Source organism: Canis aureus, chromosome 11 (genome assembly GCF_053574225.1).
Source record: "Canis aureus isolate CA01 chromosome 11, VMU_Caureus_v.1.0, whole genome shotgun sequence".
NCBI classification, from domain to species: domain Eukaryota; kingdom Metazoa; phylum Chordata; class Mammalia; order Carnivora; family Canidae; genus Canis; species Canis aureus.
In genome coordinates, this window is record NC_135621.1 from 27197530 (window position 1) to 27207852 (window position 10323).

General features: G+C 43.9%; 1 long non-coding RNA gene across 1 annotated transcript; it reads left to right on the forward strand.

The window, feature by feature from the left end:
- Positions 1-1939: 1939 nt before the first annotated feature.
- Positions 1940-5686, forward strand: LOC144323664 (uncharacterized). Its single transcript, XR_013389045.1, has 2 exons — positions 1940-4817; positions 5374-5686. It is a non-coding gene; the product is annotated as an uncharacterized LOC144323664 (long non-coding RNA).
- The last annotated feature ends 4637 nt before the right edge of the window (positions 5687-10323 follow it).

A 10323-nucleotide genomic window follows, 5' to 3' on the forward strand; every position in this document is an offset into this window, starting at 1 on the left:
GGTTTTGTTTTGTTTTGTTTTGTTTAATTTGAGAGAGGGGGAGTGCATGTGCACATGTGGAAAGAGTGAGGAGGAGTAAAGGGAGAGGGCGCAAATCTCAAGCAGACTCCATGCAGAACTTGGGCCAGATCTCACAAGCCTGAGATCATGACCCAAGCTGAAACCAAGAGTCTGACTCCCAACCACTTGAGCTACCCAGACCACAACAATAGCTTCTTAACTGATCCCCCTGTTTCTACAGTTCCCCCATACATTCTCTTCTCCATATTGGAACCAGAAAGATCCTTTTACATGTAAGTTGGACCCTGTTTTTTTCTCTCATCCCTATAGTGACTTCCAACAAACTTAGAATAGTGCAGAGTGCCCTGGTGGCTCGGCAGTTTAGCGCTGCCTTTGGCCCAGGGTGTGATCCTGGAGACCCAGGATCGAGTCCCATGTCGGGCTCCCTGCATGGAGCCTGCTTCTCCCTCTGCCTGTGTCTCTGACTCTTTCTCTCTCTCCGTGTCTCTCATGAATAAATAAATAAAATCTTAAAAAAAAAAAAAAGAATCGTGCAGAGTCCTTTGCATGTCCCCCAAGGCCCTTCATAATCTCACCTCTGGCTACCTCTCTAACCTCATCCTATCTGTGTGTGTATGCACACTTGCAGGCATACACACACACACAAAACTTCGGCCACATTGGCCATGTTCACCAGACTCAAGCAACTTACTGACTTGGGGTCTTTGTACTTGCCATTCCTTCTGTCACTTTCTTACATTGTCACTTCACTCAGTACTGCTCAGGTGTCATCTTCAGAGGCCTTTCCTGACCACTCTATCTAAAATAGCACCACCATTGGGATAAAGGAGATGTGAGATATATATATATATCTCCACACAACAGAATATTACTCAGCCATCAGAAAAGATGAATACCCACCATTTACCTTGACATGGATGGAACTGGAGGGTATTATGCTGAGTGAAGTAAGTCAATTGGAGAAGGACAATCATCATATGGTTTTACTCATATGGGGAATATAAGAAATAGTGAAAGGGATTATAAAGGAAAGGAGGGGAACTGAGTGGGAAAAATTAGAATGGGAGACAAACCATGAGAGACTGCTAACTCTGGGAAATGAACAAAGGGTTGTGGAAGGGGAGGTGGGCAAGGGGTTGGGGTAACTGGGTGTCGGGCACTGAGGAGGGCACTTAATGGGATGAGCACTGGGTGTTGTACTATATGTTGGCAAATCAAACTTCAATAAAAACAAATTAAAAAATTAAAAATAACACCATTGGGGTGCCTGGGTGGCTCAGTTGGTTGAGACTCCAACTTATGATTTCAACTCAGGTTGTGATCTCAGAGTCCTGGGATCTAGCCCTCTGTTGGACTCGCTACTCAGCAAGGAGTCTGCTTGTCTCCCTCTCCCTCTGCCCCTCCCCCCACATGCATGCTTGCTTGCTCACTCTCTCTGTGAAATAATCTTTTTAAAAATCATACAAATGAAATAGCATCAGCTACTTCTTATTCCATTAGCTTGCTTTATTTTTCTGCATAGCACTTAGAGCTACTTGATATTTTATTATGTATTTGTTTATCTGTTCATGGTCTATTTCCTCTAGTTTTAGCTTCTGCAGGGCAAGACTTTGTTTAGTTCACCACTGTATTCCTAGTGCCTAGAACAGTTCTGTCTCATAGAAACCACTTTATAGGTATTTAACTGACTGGGTATTATTTCACTGTTTATTTATTTTTTTTTTTTTAAATTTTTTATTTATTTATGATAGCCACACACAGAGAGAGAGAGAGAGAGAGAGGCAGAGACACAGGCAGAGGGAGAAGCAGGCTCCATGCACTGGGAGCCCGACGTGGGATTCGATCCCGGGTCTCCAGGATCGCGCCCTGGGCCAAAGGCAGGCGCCAAACCACTGCGCCACCCAGGGATCCCTATTTCACTGTTTAAAGCCTGGAGCAGGGCTCCCTGGGTGGCGCAGCGGTTTAGCGCCTGCCTTTGGCCCAGGGCGTGATCCTGGAGACCCGGGATCGAATCCCACATCGGGCTCCCTGCATGGAGCCTGCGTCTCCCTCTGCCTGTGTCTGTACCTCTCTGTCTCTCTATTTCTCATGAATAAATAAAATCCTAAATAAAAAAAAATTTCCTGACCTTCCTTACTGACAATAACAGCTTCTACTCCTCTCCGTCCTCCTCTTCACTCTTCTCCCTCCTCCTTTGTTGACAGAAGTTGTACTTGAATGCATTCTGGTTGTACAGGCTTCACACAATACAAATGTGTGCCTTTCACCTGCCTTCCTCCCAAAAATAACTACCATCAATGGGTTACTGTATGACCTAACAATTCCCTTCCATGAACTTAAATCTACTTATTGTCTTCATAGTCATCCAATGTTTTTGGTTCCTTATTTCCTAAATAATGTTCATCTAGCCTTTTTATTGAGTAATTTCAAGGCACATTTTATTTATTTTATTTTATTTTTTAAAGATTTTATTTATTTATTCATGAGAGACACATAAGACACAGAGAAAGAGGCAGAGACACAGGCAGAGGGAGAAGCAGGCTCCATGCAGGGAGTCCAATGTGGGACTCCATCTCAGGTCTCCAGGATCAGGCCCTGGGTTGAAGGCCGACCTAAACCACTGAGCCACCCGGGCTGCCCTCAAGGCACATTAAAAAAAAAAAAAAAGATCCCTTTCTAAGAAAAAGAAAGTTAGAAGAGCCTTGAGGAAGGCACTGCTCTTTTAACTTCAATCAGAACTCTCCCGGCATGGACTTCTTGTTTTCCAAAGAGTGATGAAAATCTACTTTTCTCCCTTAGTCCTCCAGTAGCCAGGTTAAAATTAGGTCATCTCGATTGTGTCATCTTCAGAGAAGAAGTACTTTATCTTCCTTAGGATAGAGGCACCTGCTGGCTAAGGAGGCAACAGGGCTAAACATTTAGGAGTGACATATAATTTCTAATCCAAAACATTTATCAAATATAGAGCCTTACTATATTCAAGGCACTCTGGAGACATTGCAGGGTTTGTGAAGAAACACAAAACAATCCCAGCGCCCAAGAAGCATACAGTTATTGTGGAAGACAAACAGCAACCCAAGGTTGTTTAATGTACTTTAAAATTAGTATCTATAAATCTTCCTGTATTGCCATTTCTTCACACAGCTGAACTGTAAGCTCCACGAGAACAAAGACTGTACCCTATGTTTCACTGCATATTCCAACATAGAAGTTCTCTGTTCAGATTAAGATGCTACCAAGTTGTACAGATGATAATGTTCCTGACGTGGGGTTTTTTTGTTTTTTGTTTTTTTGTTTTTATTCATGATAGACATAGAGAGAGAGGCAGAGAAACAGGCAGAGGGAGAAGGAGGCTCCATGCAGGGAGCCCGATGTGGGACTCGATCCTGGGTCTCTAGGATCAGGCCCTGGGCTGAAGGCAGTGCTAAACGGCTGAGCCACCTGGGCTGCCCTGTTCCTGAGTTTAAGCCTGTCTCTCCAATGAACAGTCAAGCTTATCTGAAAAAGAAATAGAGCATCAGTTGCCAGAGATTTGATGGGAGGACCTTTGTGCACTATCAGGAGGTGTTACTTACTAACAGAACAGTACCAGTTGCAGAGCATAGATATGTTCCTCTCCCCTTCCCTCTGGGTGCAGCCAAATAGGCAGGAAGGTGACAAGGAATACTTAGATTCAGCTGCGAGAGTCAGAGATGTGCCCTTTCGGTGCCTGTGAAACCATCCTGTCTCAACATGTGTGACCAAGCAGCAGAAAAGAAGACTGGGTTCTCAGGCTCAGCCAGGGTTGAGGTCAATATGACACCTGGCAACAGCTTTCACTGTGGTACCTGTGTCATCTACTATGAATGGCAAGCAGGGTTGTGTGTAGCCCCTGAATCTCATTATGCTTTCTCCCCAGGCTAGCCCACCATCTAATGCCAGGTTCAAGAACCAATCCTAGGGGCATCTGGGTGGTTGAGTGTCTGTCTTTGACTCAGGGCATGATCCCAGGGTCCTGGATACAGTCTCACATTGGGCTCCCTGCAGTGAGCCTGCTTCTCTCTCTGACTGTGTCTCTGCCTCTCTGTGTCTCTCTCATGAATAAATAAATAAAATCTTTTTTAAAAATCCGGTTATGGCATCCTGAACTTTGAAACTGTTTCCAGTGGACACTCCTTATTCCCTGGTAAGTTTTACCTTATATTACTCCCAATTGTGACATGATTTAAAATTTCATACCTTCATTATATAGGTTTCCTCACTGAAGAAAACTTGGACCAATTAGATCAATGGGTAAGGAGTGGGGGATCACCCAGGGTTCTACCCTCCTCACAAAACAGCCAATGTTCATAGTTGGTCTATTTCTCATTTATTTGTCTTCGTATCCATGTGGGTGTATGAGTAAAGCTAAGATTGAGATGCATGTAAGTACAGTTTTAAATCAGAGTGTAATGGGCAATTTTGCATCTTCTATTTGTTACTCTACATCCAGTTGCCCCCAGTTCCCATGTTATGATTCCGTAAGCATGATTTTTTAACGGTCCACTGCATTGTTAGTGTAGCCAGTGAGTGCTGGGGATCTCCACATCTCACAAATTAAGAACCAGTGACAGGGTGGGGAGAAAACCCAGAATTTTTCTATCCAAACTGCTCCCCTCAGGAAGAAGTGTCAAATATGTCTCAGACTCAATCTTGTGGTGAAGACCCGGACTGGCCCCAGGATGGCTCAGGCTCCAATCTCACCTCCACCGTGGATTGGCTGTATGATCTCAGACAAGCTACTTCACCTTGGTTTTCTCATCCACAAAATCGAGATGGTAACAGTTGATTTGTTCTGGGACCTGGGGGAGGATTAAATGAGTTAATATGTAAAGTGTCTAGAACAGTGCCTGGTATGTGCTAAGTGTTATGTAAATGTGGGCTTATTTTCCTTAGCTCTGGCCAGAGGTCCTACAGGGAGGTTAGGGGACTGTAATATTTTTATTTTGTATGCCTCTGCTCTGATTTAACAGTTTTTATGCCTTTAGATGATCCTTTATTTTACTCAGGAACAAATGTGTTGCTTCAGTATGAATATTAGAATTTAATTCAGAAGGAAAGGAAATAGATTCAGGGAAAAACTCCTTCCACAAACTTAGCTATGATCAATTTTTTTTCCCTCAAAAATGCCAAAAGGCTGATTCCTCTTGATAAATCTGCCACAGAGCTCTGAGATGCCAGTTTATAAAAGCCTCTCATGTGGCCTTCTTTGTGCATTCTGTGATCACTGCCATGATATTTGCTTCTAGAAAATCATTTCATCTAAGTTGTTTCCTCAAGGATTCAGAGAGGAAAGTGATTTTTTTTTTTTTTTTTAATCATCCCTGGATGCAGGAGCAAGCTTGCTGGATGGAGGGTTGGGAGATGTGAGGACTTGTCCTAGCTGCTTCCTGAGTCCCTGCACGGATCGTCTGGGTGACTTTGGGCAAACCACATGGCATCTTCGACGCTCATGTTTCTGCTCGTGTTTAAAGGGACATCTGCTGTGAATGGAAGTGGGCGTTGTACTTAACAGCCCCAGAAAGATGTTAGAGGATTACATTAAATTCAGTTACGCAAGAAAGTGTTGTAGAAATTCAAAGGCATTGTATAGATGTGTTATTCTTGTTTATTAGATGGAGTACCATAAACTTGCTCTGATTCCTCATCTGAAAGGGGTTTGGGTTTTTTTTTTATTCCCCCAGCATGTCTCCTGCATGCGCCTTCTGGAAGCAGGCCACGTCCAACAGCCGAAGATATTTCACAATGAACAAATAATTATAGGGTCCAGCATTGTGTTTCCTCTCGGCTCTCATAATGAACTAAACTAGCCTGTTTATTTCCATCTGAGGGAAGCAGACCCATTATTTTTACTGTATCTTGTTCTGTCACGTGCAGACTACTGAGTGTCACTTCGTTAATTATAAGTTCCAAGAGAAAGCATCTCTATTTAGGCAGAGATCTACAGCTCATATGACCAGCATGGCCTTTTTAGGGAGCCTACCGCGTGGTATGCTGCACTAAGAGACAGGCTTGTAGCTATAGTAACTGAAATCTCCTCCAGGCCCGTGGCGTGGAGAAGGCTGGGGCAGTGCTGACTGTTGGTTTCTCTCTCTCTCTCTCTCACTGTGGTTCCGAATCCCCTGGGACATTGGTAGGATTATTGAGAGCTGGTTCCCCAGGCCCCCAACAGTGTCTTTTTTCCTCTTAAGGCATTAGATATAAAACTAAAGAAGACAGCACAGAGAGGACTGCATAGTTTAATACCCTGGTGCCAGAATGATATGGCACTGAGCATAGTGCCTACACCTTGCAGCCATCAGGAAATGCTTATTTATTTGTTCAAAAAATACTTATTGAATGGATGGCTTTTAGGCGAGTGTGGACACGTTTTGTTTTTTAATTTTTTTAAGTTTATTTTTTGGGGACGCCTCAGTTGATTGAGTGTCTGACTCTTGGTCTCAGCTCAGGTCTGGATCTCAGGGTCATGAGTTCAAGTGCTGCACTGGGCTTCATGCTGGGTGTAGAGCCTATTAAAAAAAAAACAAAAGTTCTTTTTTTTTTTTTTTTTTAAAGATTTTATTTATTTATTCATGAGAGAAACAGAGAGAGAGAATGAGGAAGGCAGAGACACAGGCAGAGGGAGAAGCAGGCTCCAAGCAGGAGCCTGATGTGGGACGCGACCCCAGGTCTCCAGGATCATGCCCTGGGCCGAAGGCAGGCGTTAAACCACTGAGCCACCCAGGGATCCCCCTCTTTTTTTTTTTTTTAAGTAATCTCTATACCCAGTGTGGGGCTCAAACCCACAATCCCAAGATCGAGTCACATGCTCTTCCAACTAAGCCAGACAGGTGCCTCCCCTTCTTATTTTAAGTTTATCGAGTGTGAACACATTTATAACATCCATATTTGCAAAAACTGTTTTCGGGTTCTGTTTCTTATTGGTATTACTTTTGCATCGACAGTAGAGCACACGCTGTTTTTCACAGTAAGGAGGGAGTAGCTGTGGTAAGGAGGAGGTCTCCCTCCTTCTCTCTCGGTCCTCTAGCTGAACGGCAAGGACTTGCAGGGGTTAGAGGTAAGCCCATATGATGACCAATTCTGAACAAGGACCCAGTGTCCTTTGATCAGTATTTAGCAGGTATCCTAACTACATGCCAGGCATACGCTAAGTGCCAGGAATACAGAATAAATGGCCTCTGTCAATATGCTCGTGATTCAGTGGGGAAGACAGATGCCTCTCCAAACCTTTTCACTTGGACAACCCTTCCTCTGACTTTTCAAATTTAAGTTCAAAGGTCACCTTCTCTAGAGAGCTTTCTTGATATTCTCCCATAAACCTGTTTCCTCAGAACCCTGGATTAAATTGTTAGTTTGCAGGATGCCTGGGGGCTCAGTCAATTAAGCATCTGCCTTTAGCTCAGGTCACGATCTCAGGGTCATGGATGGAGCCCTGCGTGGGGCTCCAAGCTCAGCGGGGATCTGCTTCTCCCTCTCCCTCTGTGCACGCTTTCTGTCTTTCTCTCTCTCTCAAATAAATAAATAAAATCTTAAAAAAAAATAGTTGGTTTGCTCACCCAGTTCCATATTTTTTGACTACATACTTATATTTAGCAATATGCTTAACACAAATTTAATTTGGCCCTTATGAGGATTGGCTCATCTGATTCACACAAACCAAACTCACAAGAGAATAATGGTTTATCCAAAGAGTCCTTTTTCTCATTTCCTGGGGGTGTGCAGGACTCAAAAGGGAGAGCACAGGAGAAGACTACAACTTTCCAAGGCCCCTTGTCTGGGCTCCTGTGGTCCAATACACACCTCCATTCAGTGGCAGGAGCTATGGGATCCCAGCTGGGCTGGGAGATCCTGAGAGACAAGGACACGATCTTCTTGAGGATGAAAAGAAGAGGACAAAGATCCTACCTGAAGGCTGTATCGCTGCAGTAGCCAACCTTACATCAACATGGCTAGGCGAGGAGGCCCAGCCATTTGATTAAACTCCAGTAGTGATGTTGCTGTGAAGATACCTTTTTAGATGTGCTTAGCATTTCAGTCAGTAGACTTTGAGTAAAGCAGATGACCCTCATCCAGTCAGTTGAAAGCCTTGAGAGCAAAGACTGAGGTCCCCAGAGGAGGAAGGAATTTTGCCATCTGTCTTAGGACTCAAGACGCAACACTGACTTCCAGCCTGCCCACCTTACCTCTAGCTCTCCAACTTGCCAACCCCAATAATTGCATGAACTAATTGCTATTGGTTCTGTTTCTCTGGAGAACTTCAACTAATACAATTGGTACCACATGGAGATTTGTAACACAAGACAACAAGAATTAGTACTCTTAAAGTTTTTGGCTTTTAATCAAAGCCATCAAATCAGATTTTTAGACTTGGAGTCACTCTAAAAAGTCATCAAAATTAAAGTTACAGTTTCATGTTAGGGATGCCTGGCTGGCTCAGTTAGTGGATCTTAGGGTTGTGAGTTCAAGCCCCATGTTAGTCCTAGAATTTGCTCTAAAAAGATTACAGGGGCTCTGGGGTGGTTCAATAGGTTAAGCATCTGACTCTTGATTTTGGCTCAGGTCATGATCTCAGGTTTTTAAGATCAAGCCCCATGTCAGGCTCCATGCTGGGTGTGGAGTCTGCTTAAGATTCTCTCTCTCAGGCAGCCTGGGTAGCTCAGTGGTTTAGTGCCCCTTTCAGCCCAGGGTGTGATCCTGGAGACCCGGGCTCAAGTCCCACATCGGGCTTCCTGCATGGAGCCTGCTTCTCCCTCTGCCTGTGTCTCTGCCTCTCTCTCTCTGTTTCTCTCATGAATAAATAAATAAAATCTTAAAAAAAAAAAAAAAAAAGATTCTCCCTCTGCCCCCTCCCCTGCTTCTACTCTAAATTAATTAAAATTTTAAAAATTACGGCTTCATTTTATTATGGAGAAAACTAAGACCTAGAGAAGCCAAGTTTCCTATCCAAGGTCACCCAGCAAAAAGTAATTATAATGGGTGAGGCTGATACCTGGTCTTCTGACTTACACCACTTTTTATATATTGAAAGAACATCAGTGAAATGATAAAATATATAATGTGTTTACACCATACCTTAATTTTTATGGTGGTGTAAGTAAAAAATATCCTTTCAGAATCTGACTTACATGTAAAAGTCACTCTGGTTCCATTATGAGGAATAGAATGTGGGGAGGGGGAATTATAAGAGCTGGGATATAGGTTAAGTAGCAGGTTCATAAAAGGAAATCGCTTATAAACTCCATTTGATACCTGGTGATACCTGCTTAAGGAAATACTCAAGCTCCCATAGTTGGTGAGTTTGTTTCCCCAACTAAATCTAAGAGAAGCATCTTCCTAAAACTGGGGAAGGTCCTGAGCCTCTGGATCCCAGTGACTCCTCTGCTGTTTAACACTTGCCTGCCAGGCAGGCTCTACACTTAGGCATGGTTGGTGACAGCCTGTGGATTTTGAAGGACACCAGGAAGACATCCACTATCCCTTATTCTTGCTACTGTCTGAAAGTCATCCATCAGAAGCTTAAAATCATCTGTTTCGAATAAGTATCATCCTGTCCCAGATATTTATTGAGCACCTACTGTACACCTGGCCCTATGCTAGTTATTGAGAACAAAGAGATGAATAGATGAGTAAGACATGGTCCTTAACCTCAAGGAGCTCACAGTGTATAACAATAATATAGTACCATGTAGGAAGTCAAATGTGGAGATATACACAGGATGAGCTCCCAAGACAACCTAGGGTGGAAGGTGAAGGTAAAGAAAGGAGACAAAGAATGTTCCCTGAAGGAGGGAACGCCTACGCTGAGCCTGCAAGAAGCAGGAGAAGGCATCAGCCAGGCAAGGCGAACAGGGGTGGTGCTGCAGGAGGTATGTTGTAGAGAGAACTGCAGTTCCGGGTTGTGCGTGTAACGTGGAGGACAGCAGATGAGACTGCACGGAGGACAAGAGCAGGCAGTGGGAACCACTGGAGGGTTTTAAGTTTTTGTTTTTGTTTTTTCTTAGAGTGTGCTAGTGCTCACGAATCGGGGCAGGGTCAGAGGGAGTGAATCTCAAGCAGATGCCCGCAGAGAAGTTGGGGGAAGGGCGTTGCTCCATCTCAGGACCCATGAGATCATGACCTGAGCCAAAACCAAGAGTCCACATTAAACTGACTGAGCCACCCGAGCACCACCACTGGAAGGTTCTAAGGAGGAGAGTGGAATGGTCATTTCACATAGATGGATCTAGTTGCCGAAGGAAGGGGGGTCAAGGGATTTGAGATTAGAAGTAGGGAGTCCAGTTAGAA